Source organism: Mastigoproctus giganteus, chromosome 6 (genome assembly GCF_048544385.1).
Source record: "Mastigoproctus giganteus isolate SK-2022 chromosome 6, ASM4854438v1, whole genome shotgun sequence".
NCBI lineage: Eukaryota > Metazoa > Arthropoda > Arachnida > Uropygi > Thelyphonidae > Mastigoproctus > Mastigoproctus giganteus.
The window spans coordinates 60,182,689-60,198,931 of NC_143580.1; the positions used below are offsets into that span (position 1 = coordinate 60,182,689).

At 40.2% G+C, this 16,243-nt stretch overlaps 1 protein-coding gene across 1 annotated transcript in view; it reads left to right on the forward strand.

Annotated features, from left to right (window-relative positions):
- The first annotated feature begins 9,095 nt into the window (after positions 1-9,095).
- The window catches only part of SelR (methionine sulfoxide reductase SelR), a 61,865-nt gene continuing 54,717 nt past the window's right edge, over positions 9,096-16,243 (forward strand). The window contains exon 1 of the mRNA XM_090375176.1: positions 9,096-9,146. The gene's annotated coding sequence lies outside the window, so the exon portion shown is untranslated. The remainder of the gene's footprint in view (positions 9,147-16,243) is intronic.

Here is a 16,243-nt window from a genome sequence, read left to right on the forward strand (position 1 = left end):
ACTTTTATTCTGCATTCCACCCTAAAATCTCATTCTTTCTGAACCTTGGTTTTTCAAATATCATATTGCAGTTAGCTTGTATCAAAATCTCCAGCTTCATTTTTTGCTCACATTGAAATTTGTAGCAGTTGCAAAACAACTATTAATCAGTCCAAATTTAATTTTGAAGAGGCCAAGAGTAAAAAGCTTGCTACTTGTCCAGATGGTTGTTGAGCAGATAATGATGGTATAGCTCCATTTGTTCTCATAACCTGTACTTCTGACCTCTCCCTTGAATTGTCTTTTATACACTTTTTTGTTCCAGTGGCATTTTACCTTTTGATTGGATATCTGTTTATATCCAACCAGTTATTAGACAGGGTGAAAAATCTGTTCTTTCTATTTATCATCATAATAAATAAACTTTCTCAGTTCCATATGATTGGCAGTTCCCAGTATGGTTACTGTCAGTGCAATCTGCTGGTAATGCATTGGCTAATGTTTTGTATCTTTGGGCAGATTTGATGGAAACATTTTGGTAAAATTGAAGCAGTTGCTATTATCATTTTTGTTGCTTATAGTCATGTTTGACATAAAGGTGTTCTAAACAAGCTGACATCTTATCAATTGCTGACTGCTTTTTTGTGATTGAGGGTTCAGTCATCTTTCTGACTGCTTACAGTAGGTGATGGTAGTTAGCTATGTCTTCTAACATTTTCCACTGTCAAAATTAGTATTAGTAAATGTTGCAAAGAAGAAAGCATATACAGCATCAGCAACAAAAAAAAAAAAAAAAAACCAAAAAAAAAAACCTACCCCACCTCATCTTTCTGTTCCCTCTAATAATTGGTCTAATTCTTTCATTTATTCCACCCAGTTCCACAACAGATAGTAGCTTGTTCAATAGTTGGTCACTATCTGGTTGAAATCTAATTTTTCCACATCTGTCTTATAACCATTTTTTTTTTCAAATTAAATTAATGCCTCCTTATGTGTGTTGTCCAAGAAAGAGCAAGGATGCCTTCAGCACTTTTACTCAATTCATTTAAAGCCTTAAACACTTCAATAAAGTCTCCTTGCAGGTGCCTAGTTTACAAGCATTGGAATTTGCAAAACTGAAGTATTATATTAGCATTAGTAGGCATATGATGTAAGAAAGCAAGCTTATATAGCATCAGCCAAAAAAAAAAAAAAAAAAACACCCTTCCTATTTTGCCCATCCATTCACTCCAAATGTTTGTCTAGTTCTGCCTTGAACTTATTTAAGCTGCTGACCTCCACTACAACACAACCTGCAGGGAAGCCTGAGGCTTCTGCTGTGCAAGTTAAAAAAATTTCCGAGTTACCCTGAGAGAGAGAGAGAGAGAGAGAGAGAGAGAGAGAGAGAGAGAGAGAGAGAGAGAGAATGAATGATGATATCCAGCTTAGGACCCTGGGTGTGCCAAGCCCTTACTCACCAGATGTGAGCCCCCCTGGGGTTAAATGGGGGAGAACAAGACATCAGATGAGGACAAAGTGAGCACATTGATAGAAGCAAGATGTGAATGGTTAGAATGGTCTAATGAAAATATCATGAGGTCCATGGTTAGAACAATGAACACATTGCAACAATCAGAATGAATTGTTATGGGGTATGATGCTTGGGAGACCTTGGACAATGATTAAACTGTATCAGATGACAATAGATGTGGTAACTTGAATTGTAATTTGTTTAAATACTTTTCCATTTAAAGATACAATTCAATTTTTATATACTTATAATTTAGTAATTCAATAATTTTCTGTAAATTTTTGTCATTTTAAATAATTGTAATTTTTTGACATACACTATTATAAACTTGTAAACCCACTCCTTTTGTCTGCTAGTTAATACAGTCATTAATTTATAATTTAGAGCATTTTAATTATTAATGACATAAAAAAAAAAAAATAATGACATATAACCATACAAAAATGGGAATAGTAATGAGCAATAACCCTGTGTGTTTCTTTGTCATTTTGCCAATATTATTATACACCTGGCTGCCAGCATTACTTTAAAGTTATATCTAAACGATAGTATTTAATCACCAGTGATTAAAGGCAATTTCTGCTCTTTTGATTAATGCTGGTAATTTTTAATGAATTAAAAATAGGAAATGTTTACTTGTCAGAATTATCAGATCATCATCATCATCAGCCATTTTCAATCCACTGCAGGATGAAGGCCTCTCCAGCAACTTTCCAGTTCCTTCTGTTTTGAGCACTGGCCATCCATTTACTACTCAAAAACTCATGAATTTCATCTATCCATCTCCGCCAGGTTTTCTTCTAGCTCCTCTTGGGTACCATTCTGTTATTTTCTTAGTCCATCTGTCATCATGTCTTCTAGCTATGTGTCCTGCCCAAGACCATTTTAGTTCTTTAGTTTTGATAAGAATGTCCTTTACTTGAGTTTGCTGCCTAATCCACGTGTTTCTCTTCTTATCTAACAGTCTGATTCCCAATATAATTCGTTCCATTCTTCGCTGTGTAGTTCTTAGCTTCTCTTCCATTCTTTTGGTGAGTGCCCAAGTTTCACTTCCATAAGTCATGGTGGGGAGTATACATTCATTCATTATTTTACATTTCAGACAAATTGGGATATTGATCTTCAGTATGTGACTATATTTCCTGAATGCAATCCATCCAAAATTTATTCTTCTCTTGACTTCCAGCCATTTATCATTATTACAGCTAATAACTTGTCCCAGATAAGTATATGACTCCACCTTTTCAATTACTGCTCCTTCAATCATTATTTCCCTTTCCGTGGCGTACTTGTTCATCATTACTTTTGTTTCAGCCATATTCATCTTTAGTCCAAAATCCTTACTAACTGTGCATAACTGATTAAGATTTTCCTCTAATTCTTTGGGATCGTGGCTTATGACCACAATGTCATCTGCAAATTGTAAATGGTTTAAGTACTCTCCGTTCACATTGACTCCTTTCTGCGACCAGTCTTAATCTTCTGAAAGCTTCCTCAAGGGCAGCAGTAAACAGCTTCGGAGATATTGTGTCTCCTTGTCGAACTCCTTTCTCGATTTTAAATTTCCTACTGTCTTTGTCTAGTCTAATAAAGGATGTAGCACTCTCATATATTTTCTTCAAAATCATAATATATGGAGTATCTATGCCTTGTCTTTCCAGTGCCCCAAGCATTGCCTTATGCTGTATGGAGTCAAATGCCTTTTCATAATCCACAAATGCCAGGCATAATGGTGTTTTATATTCATTTGCTTTCTCCATTAGCTGTGATATTACGTGAAGGTGATCCATAGTTGAGAATCCTGTCCTAAAGCCAGCTTGCTCTTTCGGTTGATTCTCATCAAGTATTCTTTCTAATCTGTTAGTAATGACCCTTGTGAACAACTTGTAGATTTGGGATAACAAGCTAATTGGTCTATAATTTCCAATTTCTGATTTATCTCCTTTCTTATGCAGCAAAACTATGATTGCATTATTCCACTGCTTAGGCATCACACCTTTTCTAATGCACTTTGTGAAGAGCCTTGCCAGTTTTTGTGTTATGTCTCTTCCTCCCAATTTTAACAATTCTACAGTAACTTCATCTTCCCCCGGGGCTTTCCGATTCTTCATTTTCTTCAATGCATGTTCTACCTCATCAGGAAGAATATCGGCTATGTCGTATGTGTTGCTACTTTGCAATCCATCTTCCCCACTGCTGGTATCATTCCCTCGCTCCTTGTATAATTCTCTATAGTAGTCTTCTGCTATTTGAATTATGCCTTCTCTGCTGTTTATAAGTACACCATCGCTATTCTTCAGTTTCAGTATCATTTGTCTTTCTGTATTACTGCTCATGGCTGCTGATTTCAATCCTTTGTTTTCCCTTAATGCTTGTTCTACTTTTCTTGTGTTAAATCTTCTTATGTCCTCTCTGAGTCTCTTTCTAATGGCTTTGCATAACTCAGTATACTCAATTTTCTCCCTGTTAGTGTTTTTCTTGCTCTTCATTTGTCGTCTTTGGTTCATCATGACAAGTGTTTCTTGATTAATTTTTTCTTCTTTGGATTTCTGTTTCCCTATAGGTTTCTTGGGCTTTATCACTTTCAGAAAGTTGTAATATTCCTCGTCGATATCTTGGTCCTGAGCAGTCTGCAGAAGCTCAAACTTGTTCTTAAGTTCCAGTACATACTGCTTTTTCTCCTCCTCTGTTATCTCAAAGACCTTTGTATTGTTTACTCGAGTCAGTTTTTTTTCCTTTCCTTTTTTTTTTTTTTCTCTTACATCTATATCAAGTGTGCATCTTGCCATTTTGTGATCATTTCCTGGCTCCTGGAGTTGATGGAATATACCCTATAATCTTGAGAGAGGCGGCAAGCGAGTGCATTGAACCACTGAGGCTGGTTATGCGAGCATCACTAGACTCTGGGGAGATTCCCTTGGATTGGAAAAGTGCAAATGTATCTCCCATACATAAGGGTGGCTCTAAAAGTGAAGTGGGAAATTATCGACCTGTCAGTCTGACTTCAGTAGTAGGGAAAATCATGGAGGCATTGATCAAGGGTGGAATTCAGGATCATTTGGATAGAATTGAAATTCTCAAGGATACTCAGCATGGTTTTGTAAAGGGAAAATCATGTTTAACAAATCTGGTTCGCTATTTCGAAAGGGTCACTCACGAGTTGGATTTAGGGAATAATTTCGACATTGTTTATTTAGATTTCAGCAAAGCTTTTGACTCAGTCCCACATGAGCGGTTGCTTTATAAGCTGGAACAGGTTGGAATCACTGGGAAAATCCTTAGATGGATAGAAGGATGGCTTCAGGGCAGGAGGCAGAGGGTTGTGATAAATGGCTATTCCTCAGATTGGGTTGATGTAAGAAGTGGGGTTCCCCAAGGATCAGTATTAGGACCACTGTTGTTTTTAATTTTCATAAACGACATTGATGAAGGGATAGAGGGCGTGATGTCTAAATTTGCAGATGATGTTAAAATTGGTAGAGTAGTTAATGATCACTGTCAAGCTGAGCTTCTTCAGAGAGACCTAGATAGACTTCAAGAATGGTCAGAAAAATGGCAGCTGTGCTTTAATCCAACAAAGTGTAAGGTATTACACCTGGGAAACAGTAATCCCAAAATAACTTATTCACTTGGTGGAGTTCAACTAAACCCAGTACTGGAGGAAAGGGACTTGGGTGTTACGATACGGTCAGACATGAAATTCTCTGAGCATTGTAAACAGGTTGCAAGGAAGGCCCATGGTGTCCTATCGATGATCTATCGAACTTTTGCAAGTAGAGATAGGGACGTGATAATCCCATTATATAAGGCCTATGTTAGACCACACTTGGAATACTGTGTTCAAGTATGGAGACCGCACCTAAAGAAAGACATCGAGCTTCTTGAAAGGGTGCAAAGAAGGGTAACTCGCCTGGTGAGATCGGCAAAAGGGCGTCCTTATGAAGAAAGACTTCGAATATGTGGGTTGCAGAGTTTGGAAACTAGACACCTTAGAGGAGATTTGATTGAGGTGTTTAAGGCTCTGAGAGGCATCAGTAAAATGAATGAGGACAAAATTTTCAAGATTATAAATGATGCTAGAACTAGGGGACATAAATTCAAGTTACGCGGGGAAATGTTTAGATTGGACTGCAGGAAGTTTTATTTTAGCCAGCGAGTTATAAATTACTGGAATAAGTTGCCTTCATGGGTGGTAGAGGCCGACAGTTTGGGGAAATTCAAAGGTCATCTGGATAGTACTTTCGGGTAAGGGAAGCGCATAGGATGATAGGATTAATTTCCTTTTTATTTAATTTTTAATTTCATTTTATTATTTTTATTTATTTATTAATTATTATTATTTATTTATTTAATTTTTGTTTTTATCATTGTTTTGTTCGGATTTTTTTTTTTTTTTTTTTTTTTTTGGCTGGTGCAGCATAAGCCATAGGCTTTCTTGCACCATACGGCCGTTACTAATACTAATACTAATTATTTACTCGAGTCAGTTTTTTCCTTTCCTTTCCTACATCAATATCAAGTGTACATCTTACCATTCTGTGATCACTTCCAACATTTACCTTATTCAGGACGGTAACATCATTCACAATATATCTTCTGTTAGTGAGGATGAAGTCGATTTCATTAGTTGTTAATCCATTTGGACTCTTCCATGTCCACTTTCTGTTCACTCTTTTCTTGAAAAAAGTGTTCATTACTGACAATCCTTGAGATTCTGCAAATTCCACAAGTCTTTCACCTCTTTTATTTCTTTCACCAATTCCAAAATTTCCTATAGTTCCTCTTTCTGCGCTGTTTTGCCTTTTTCCAACCTTAGCATTGAAGTCTCCCATAATAATAGTGTAGTGGGTTTTCTGCTCATCTAGAAGACTCTGAATTTCAGTGTACATTTCTTCAACCTCTTCATCATCATGGCTCGATGTTGGTGCATAAATCATTATAATCTTTAGCTTGTACCTCTTAGAAATCTTGAGTATTAGTCTTGACACCCTTGGTGATGTACATTTTGAATTCCAAAATGTTGTTTTTAAAATCTTTATGGACCAGAAACCCAACTCCACCTTCACTCCTTTCACTGTTTCCATTGGTGTACAGCAGATTTCCACTTGATAAACTTATAAGTGATTCATTTCTTCTTCTTGTTTCAGCCAAACCGATGCTATTCCAATTCACATTTTCTAATTTCTTTTCCAGCTCTAATATCCTGTCTTCACCGATGAGTGATCGTACGTTTATCAGCTAAGTTAGCTGATTGTAATTATCAGCTAAGGGTGGATAAGTAGAAGCTGAAAGAATAAATTCAGGAGTTTCAGACGCCAGTGTGAGAATATACACTGATGAACTGAAACATTATGACCACCTACCTAATATGATATTGGTCCTCCCTGTGCAGTCAAAACAGCTTGTACCTGGCGAGACATAGACGCTACAAGATTTCTAAATGTGTCTTGTGGTATCTGGTACGAACATGTAACCAGAAGATCCTTTAACTCCTGTAAGGTCTGTGGTTGAGACGCCTCAGATTCAAAGTTGCTGTTCCAACACAAATGACAGATGCTCGATGGGATTATGTTTGAGGAATTTGGAGGCCAGGGCAATACCTGGAAGTCTTCCTCATGTTCCGCAAACCAGTCTCGAACGATCCGGGCGGAGTGGCATGGCGCATTATCCTGCTGAAAGATGGCACTGCCAGAGGAGAAGACCGTTGCCATGAAAGGGTGTACCTAGTCAGCAATGATGTTTAGGTAGGTGGTAGACATCAGAGTGCCTGTCACATAGATGACTGGACCCAGGGTATCCCAGCAGAACATCGTCCAAAGCATGACACCGCCGCCACTGGCTTGTTTTTGTCCCACGGGGCATTCAGGCGCCATAACTTCCCCAGGTAAACGATGCACACATACCTAGTCATCCACATGGTGCAACAGGGAACGTGATTCATCAGACCAGACCACCTTCTTCCAATCACACAAGGTCCAGTTTCGATGCTCGCATGCCCATTGTAGGCGCTGTTGCCAGTGAACCATGGTTAGTGGGCACTCAGAGCGGCCTGCAACTATGCAGCACCATTTTCAGCAGGCTTTGATGTACTGTGCATTGTGACACATTCTCCCATCACGAGCATTCCAATTACCGGCAAATTGTGCCACAGCCACCCTTCTGTTGGCACGTACAATGCGGGAGAGCCATCGCTCACCTCGAGCATCGATGAGCTGTGGTCATCCAAAACCTTGTCGGCGGTTTGTGGGTTTTGCCTCCTCGGACCACTTTTGGTAGGTACTAACCAAGGCTGACCATGAGCATCCCACCGGCCGTGCCATTTCAGATATGCTCTGACCCAGTCGTCTAACCATTACAATTTGGCCTTTGTCAGACTCGCTTAAGTCCACTGCCTTTCCCATCTGAATAACAAGAGTAACACTGCTCCATTAATCAGTGTTACTCTTGTTTCCCATCTGAAGAACAAGAGTAACACTGATTAATGGAGCTCCGTATCAGGTGTTTTTTATACAGTGTCCCGACCCACACATGTACCATAGTTCACCTGCAGTTGGTTCAATTTGCATAACAACTCGCTGGTCATAATGTTTTGGCTCATCAATGTACTTCCATGACATTCTCCTTCTAGTGTTGTTGGAGCTAGACAGATTTATTCTGGAGACACAGCTAGTGAGTGTAATGTGGGGGAGAACCAGACATCACATCCACTAACCTAAAATTTTTCAGGTACACATATTTAACCGAAAATATGCTCATCATTAACAACTGGTATACTAGCAAATAAAATGCAAATAACATATATCATGTAAACACAAGTAGTATAAAACTTTCAAATTGCATCAAATATTTTGTTTAATAATATGAGGGAACCAAAATGGTATGTGCAAACTTGCCTTATTGATAATTCCTTTAACCAAAAACTACTTTCATTTAGTTTGTATATTCCCATATACATGTAGTTAGTTATCCACATGGTGCAAGAAGGTGTCATTGAATAAGATGAAAAGAGTGTGTGCATGTATTCAAAAAGGAAGAAATTTTAAACATTTAATATAATTTTTATAATTATATATTATCACTATAATTATATTTACTTTATTGAAAAATCTGATAGTAAAAGAATTATATTTTAATTATTGGTATTTAGTTGAGTAAAATATGAATCACCCTCCTCAAAAGAAGAAATCCACAACTTAAAACAATTTTTTTTTTATCCAGATTTGACAATAAGAAAAATGCACATACACACTGTATAGTATGTTTAGAGTATTTCTTGGAAAATGTTTGTTTTTACTTTAAGAATCCCCTGGGTTTTACATTACATTATTCATTTAAATTAATTTCATCATTATTAATTTCCTAGTTTCAATATCTTGAAATATCAGAATCTTAATTTTAGCTTCTTTTAGGTTATTTCTTAGCCACCTGCATTGCTATTTTAGCTGTTAGTGTTTTGAAGTTTAAAATGGATATTGATTCTCCAGAAATGCTGTTGAATTGAAATTCATTTAATGACAAATGCTTTGCTGGCTTTATTTTTAACTTTAACCCTTATTCAACATTTGTAATATGTTATGCTTCAAACAGATATGCTACAATTAATTTTCTATATAGTATCAAAGGAATATTAAGAAGCGGAACCTTGGAATAAAGTATGGTAAAGTAATTTCTTGCTACTTTTATATTTTATTCATTATTTATCACAAGTAAAAATATACATTATAAATAAATTATATTTTGTTTATAACTGTATATTCCAGTAAGTAAACATTTCTAAAATATAAGGGGTGCATTAAATAACTTTGAGTGATAAAAATTTGCTTCTTGCAGCACTTACCACTCGAATGCTTAGAAGAGAAAAAATAAAATTGATTCCGAAGAGCATGGATTTTCCTTTCTTCGGAAATAAACATTTCTCATTTTTGCACAACAGTAAATTATGATGGTGTTTTTTTTTTTTTTTTGTGTGTTCAAGATTTGTTGAAAAATTCTAAGTTGCAGTAAGAACTGAATAAATAATAGTATTTGCCATATAGTGCAAGGAAGCCACAGGCTTTTGCTGCACTGGAATAATAATAAATTAACTGGATGGGTAAAAATGCAAGGCACTTCATTTGGGTAGCAGTAATCTCAGAATAACATGCCATTTGGGTGGTACCAAACTCAAGGTAGTGAAGAATGAAAAAGGCCTAGGAGTTAGTGTTGATTGTCAAGCAGCACTGGGGTTCCCCCCCCCTGCTCCACAATTAGTTTGACCAAATTTGGTGGCTTCGTCTTTATGTTAAAACCCATCTAGACATTTTTTAAGAATTCCCATAACCATAAGTGAATTGCCACCCATTGCTTTCATGACATCATAATATGTAGACCATGCAGTTGATGTTAGAGGGTTGTATACATAACACATCCATATTTATTATAAATCAATTTTTGCTGAGGGTAAAAGGAATTTTTGGACACCCTTTAGATTATTTATTATTTTATGTACATAAATTAAACTTGTTTGTATACTCTGTTTTATATACTCTGTGGTGCATTACAAACTCTGTAAAAGCCAGAGATAGTATGTTTTAGTGTTGGTCTGTTGTTCCTCTAGCCATTTAGCTGCAGGAACCCTAGTGGGACCCAACATTGCCTGTCCTCTGCCTCAGGGAGGTAGGCTGAGTGTAGTAGGGTATAGAAAGGTCTCTGGCAGGAGCAAACCATGGATGATGCCTGAGCTTGCCAGGGAGGGCCCCCAGGAAAAAAAAAAAAAAAACCTCTCTGGAAAGCGAAAAAGGGAGTGGGAAAACAGATGAGGAGACGAATAAATGAAGATAAAGAAGGTGGATGATAGAGGAAGTCCTTCTTCCTGGAAATAGGAAGTTGAGGATATAGATGAGCACTCATGTGGAAGGAGCCCATTCTCCACAGAGGGTTACCCCTCGACGTGGGCACCTGTACGTGGTGAGGGGACCTCCCAGTGACACTGCTGGACTTCCAGACTAGCATCACTGGGATCCAACGCCCACAGCCCAGGTTCCAGGCTTACATCAATGGAATCCGGCGTGTTTGCCGTATGCTGCGACCCGTGGAAATTCGGAAAGGGGGATCCTGGTGGTTGAGGGGCCCAGCTTCAATACACCACTTTGGCCCCTGCTTCGACAAGACGGGTGGTCCTGGAAGGCCCGGCTAGGATCAATCGGCTAGTAGGCTCGCCTGTGAGGGTCAACCGTGTCAATGCCACGCCCCTACCCTCATGGTCCGTGGGACAGGATTCAAGCTGGCGGCGGTGCGGGTATAGTGTCTGGGTAGCCCTGGCGTCCCACTCCCGAGCGCATTTATTGCATGCCGGGTAGTGGGCATCCCTTTGGGCTCCGTGGTGGGTGGGGAGCCCGGGCACTGAACCATATAAAAAACTTCATGAATCCTGAGAAACTTACTTCTTCAGGGGCCCCAACCCGGTCCCTATCTGAAAATACAGACTTAGAGGCAGATAGCGTTATTGCTACAAAGAGGCAGTGAACTGAAACATCATCAGGGCCTGTCCCAAGATTTTTAATTATACACTCTACCACCGAAAAACCGATTGGTAAAATGTCGCCCTTCTTCATACAGAAAGGGTTAGATGGGTTAGTAGGTTCACCCAAATCAGTTAAGAGGCTCCGTTCTGGAGACCTTTTAATTGAATCTAAAAATGACAGGCAATCTGAACATCTACTCCGAGTAACATCAATCGGAGGAATCCCTATAACTGTGACACCACACAGAACACTCAATTCATTGAGAGGTGTCATTTCAGAGTGGGACCTTCTCGACGTAACCGAGGAGGAAATCTGCTCTGAATTAAAACCCCAGGGAGTAATTGCCTTCAAGAGAATTACTGCGCGAAGGGATGGAAAAATTGTTAAAACCAGGAGCGTTATCCTGACTTTTAACTCTCCAAAACCTCCTGATGAGATTAAAGCTGGATACATCAACTGTTCAGTGCGTCCATACGTTCCGAATCCTTTACGGTGTTTTAAATGCCAGAAGTATGGACATTCTCAAATGGCCTGTTGTGGAGTCCTTGCATGCGCTCGATGCGGTGCAAAGGACCACGAAACAACAGCATGTTCAGCCGCAAAACCCACCTGTATTAACTGTGAAGGCGAACACCCGGCCTACTCACGAGCATGCCAGAGGTGGAAAGAAGAAAAAGAGATTCAACGGCTGAAGGCAGAGCTTAACATATCATACCAGGAGGCAAGGAAATCGGTCAAACCCCTGAATATCAACAAACCTACCTACGCCCAGAAGGTAGCAGGGAGATGTTCTGTCGGAACTCAGACGGACATGACCATTCCTCCAAAGGAGTCTTTCACTCCCATCGCACGGTATCTATTAAGTTCTCAAAAACCTACACAAAAGGACCAATCAGCTGCCACTCCTATATCGGTACCTCCTAATGCTCCACAAATTACAAAGGTAGTTATGAAAGAAAAGAATAAGAAAGGGGAAGTCCCCCCTAGTACCCAAGAAAAGATGGATGTCGAGCAGAAGGAGGTACCCGAAGAGTCAGTCTTGGAACTCTTTGCGGAGGAGGAAATGGACACGGGACAGCGTCCATTCTTCCCCAAAAAAGACAAATCCAAGACTGATAAAAGTAAGCCCTCAGCACCTCGGAAGCCGCCTGATGGACCCACCAAGCCAAAATAATGGCTAAATTCCTACAGCGGAATTGTCGTGGATTCCGGCGAAATAATAGATGACATCAAGGCCCTCCTGCAAAAGCACGAGCCAGTTTGCTTTTGCTTGCAGGAGACATACCTAAAGGCAAATGACGATCCCACGATGCATAACACCACGATTTTTCGTAAGGATAGAATTGCGGATGGCTCTGTACATGGGGGAGTGGCTATCCTTGTGGGTAACCAGACCCCAGTGCAGCCCTTACTAATTACAACTAGCATAGAGGCTGTTGCAATTCGCCTTACGGTGGGATTTTTATTAACTGTGTGCTCTATCTATTTGCCACCTGGGACTGACATCTCCCAGGCAGACCTTGATGATCTTCTAACGCAGTTGCCTCCCCCTTTCTTACTTCTCGGAGATATGAATGGACATAACACCCTGTGGGGTAGTGCTAACATCAACGGAAGGGGACGAGTCATAGAGCGTATGCTCAATGACAATGACCTTTCCCTTCTAAATACTGGAACAAACACCTTCTTCCACATGCCTACCCGTACTTTTTCTGCCATTGATCTCTCTATCTGCTCCCCTTCTCTACTCCCTTCACTCACCTGGGAAGTGGAGGAGAATCCATACGGAAGTGATCACTTCCCTGTGATAACCTCGTTACACAGTGGGAGACCATGTCTTCCCTTCATGTTACCACGGTGGAAGATTGATCAGGCTGACTGGACTGCCTTCCAACATCAGGCAATTTTTTATCTTAGCACGGTCAGTCAAGAGCCTATCAATGATGCAGTTAAGTACATCACAGAAAATATTGTCCAAGCAGCTGTGAATGCTGTTCCAAAAACATCTGCCCGGTTTCCACCATTTCCCAAACCTTGGTGGAATTCACAATGCACAGCAGCAAAAAAGGCTCAAAACAAAGCGTGGGGGATATTCTGCCGATATCCCACCACGACCAACCTTATAACCTTTAAACGTGCACGAGCCAAAGCACGATATATCCGCCGTCAGAGTCAAAAGGAATCGTGGATCCGTTTTACATCATCTATTAACCAGTCTACCAACTCTAAGGTAGTCTGGGATAAAATCCGGAAAATGAAGGGAAAATATACATCCCACCCTTCTTCAATCCTAGATTATAATGGATGCGCTATTGCAGGTCCAACTGCAATAGCTAATTCTCTTGGGGAAACATTCTCTAACATCTCTGCAACATCTTCGTATTCCCCAGAGTTCCTGGTCCTGAAATATAAAATCGAAAAACAGGCACTTAGCTTTAAATCTAAAAGCATTTATCCCTACAACGGGGATTTCACTATTCAGGAACTGGAAAGAGCCCTCGCTCTTTCCAAAGCAAGTGCCGTTGGGCCAGATGACATCCATTATGAAATGATTAAACATCTATCACCAAAATCTATGGATTGTCTGCTCCTTCTGTATAACAGAATCTTTACTGAAGGGCAGTTTCTGGACTCCTGGCGAAAGGCAATCGTTCTTGCCTTCCCTAAGCCAGGAAAGGATCCAAAAGTCACCACCAACTATCGTCCTATTGCTCTGGCTAGCTGTCTGTGCAAAATCCTGGAGAGAATGGTTAATTCTCGCTTAATATGGTATCTCGAGTCAAATGACCTTCTCTCCAACATCCAGTGCGGCTTCCGAAGGAACCGGTCCACTTTGGACCATCTTATTAGATTGGAAGCATCCATCCGGGATGCTTTCCTAAAACGCGAACACTTGGTGTCGGTGTTCTTTGACATGGAAAAAGCGTATGACACAACTTGGAGATTTGGCATTTTAAAAGATTTACATAGCCTAGGCCTTAGAGGGCATCTCCCCCTCTTTATTCAAACCTTTTTAGCCAATCGATCGTTCCAAGTTCGTGTGGGATTCTCGCTCCTTTAGCCAAGGGGAGGGAGTACCACAAGGATCAGTATTAAGTGTCACGCTTTTTGCCATCAAAATAAATTCCATCACAGAAAAACTTCCTCCGAGTGTAAACAGTGCCCTTTATGCTGATGACTTTAGCATTTTTTGCCAGTCGTGCAACATGAGGGTTATTGAAAGACAACTGCAGAAAGCCATTGATAGTCTGAACTCCTGGGCACTTGCTAATGGCTTCAGGTTCTCGCCGGAGAAGACCGTTTGCGTACACTTTTGTCGCAAGCGTAATCTTCATCCTGAACCTGAATTAAGGCTCGGACCAAATGCTATTTCAGTAGCAGCGAACACAAAATTCTTGGGACTCATATTCGATAAAAAATTGACCTTTTTGGATCATATTCGCCAACTCCGCACAAAGTGCACAAGAGCACTTAATATGCTCCGCTCGCTGTCCTCCTTATCTTGGGGTGCAGACCGATGCACCCTTCTACGGCTTTACCGTGCACTTGTGCGATCCAAATTAGATTATGGGTCCCAAGTATATTCTTCAGCCAGAGACAGTGTACTTCGATGACTGGATCCTGTCCATCATCAGGCTATACGTATCGCTACTGGAGCATTTCGAACATCTCCTGTCCAGAGTTTATACGTTGAAGCAAATGAACCATCGTTATCGTTTCGACGTAAGCAATTGTCTTTAAAGTATGCTTTAAAACTGAAATCCCTGCCAGACCATCCTACGTGGCCCTTCGTTTTTGAGCCACGATGGGAAAACTTGTACAAAACCCGTAAGACTGCCAATCGTCTTTTTGGTATTTGTGTCCAAGAGCTACTCAACGAACTCAATATCAAGGTAGACAAGGTTGCCCAAACACCAAAGCAACCCTTTCCACCCTGGCATGCTCGTGTCCTGGCATGCGACTTGTCGCTTAGAAACTGGGGAAAGTCGGACACTCCATCATATGTCTACCTGCAGCTTCATTCAGCACACCGAACTGAATATTCCGACTTCGCGCCAGTCTACACAGACGGTTCGAAGTCAGAATCACATGTGGGATCTGCTGCTGTCTTTACAGACAGCACTATATCAGAGCAGATTCCCTCTGAATGCAGCATATTTACTGCAGAGCTGCACGCAATTGAGTTAGCCTTGGATCAAATTAGTAAATGCCAATACCGACGGTTCATTTTATATTCCGACTCTCTTAGCATGTTACAGGCTTTAATATCTGTGAGGTATAATCCTCATCCAGTTCTGTCTAGTATCCAGCAGAAGATTCATGTTCTCCATGAACGCGAATATGACATCCGCTTCTGCTGGGTTCCCAGCCACTTTGGGATTAGGGGAAATGATTTGGCTGACGCCGCAGCCAAATCAGCAATTCCCAATAATAACCACTGCCTGTTAGTCCCCTATACAGACTACAGGCCAATAGTACATCAAAAGATACATTCCCAATGGCAGGATTCGTGGAATAGACAGACTGCGAATAAATTATATCGTATAAAGCCTGTAATTGAACCGTGGCAGTCTAGTCTGCGCAGGAAAACTAGAAAAACAGTCATCTTACACATGCTTTTCTGCTGAGGGCAGATGACTGTCCTATGTGCAAGAATTGCGGCACCATTTTAACTATTCATCATATTTTAACTGTGTGTCCACGTTTTAGACCTGAACGTGATTTTTATTTTACCGCCTTTAGTCATCTGGCTGAGCCTTATACACTCAGGCAGATTTTATCCGAAAATGACCACGTGTCTGCTGTTTTTAGTTTTTTAAAATCAATAAACGTTTTTGCTTATATATAAAATTTATATTTTATTGTGATTTTCTCTTGATTTACCTTTTATACATTTGTTATATTTTTTGACATAGTGACCTAACCAATTAGGTCACTGAAAGTTTAATCTTTTATACATGACCTGGTCTTGGCGCATTATAGCCTAAGTTGCTAATGCGCCAATCAAACCCAAACCCACAGAGGGTTAAGAGCAGGAAAAGATTTGTTGTGATAGTCTACCAGGCAAAAAGGTTGAGACAGGGATTGTAGGGATTAAAGTCAGAGGGCCAGTGGGGTCCCTATGTGGGGGGAAGGAGATCAACTGTGGACATGCAGTGCTTCTCTGTTGGTAATCCCACACATTGGCTAGTGTCAGCAAATCCCATGTCATGCCTCAGAAATGTGGACATGATGTCAGCAGGCAGGGAGT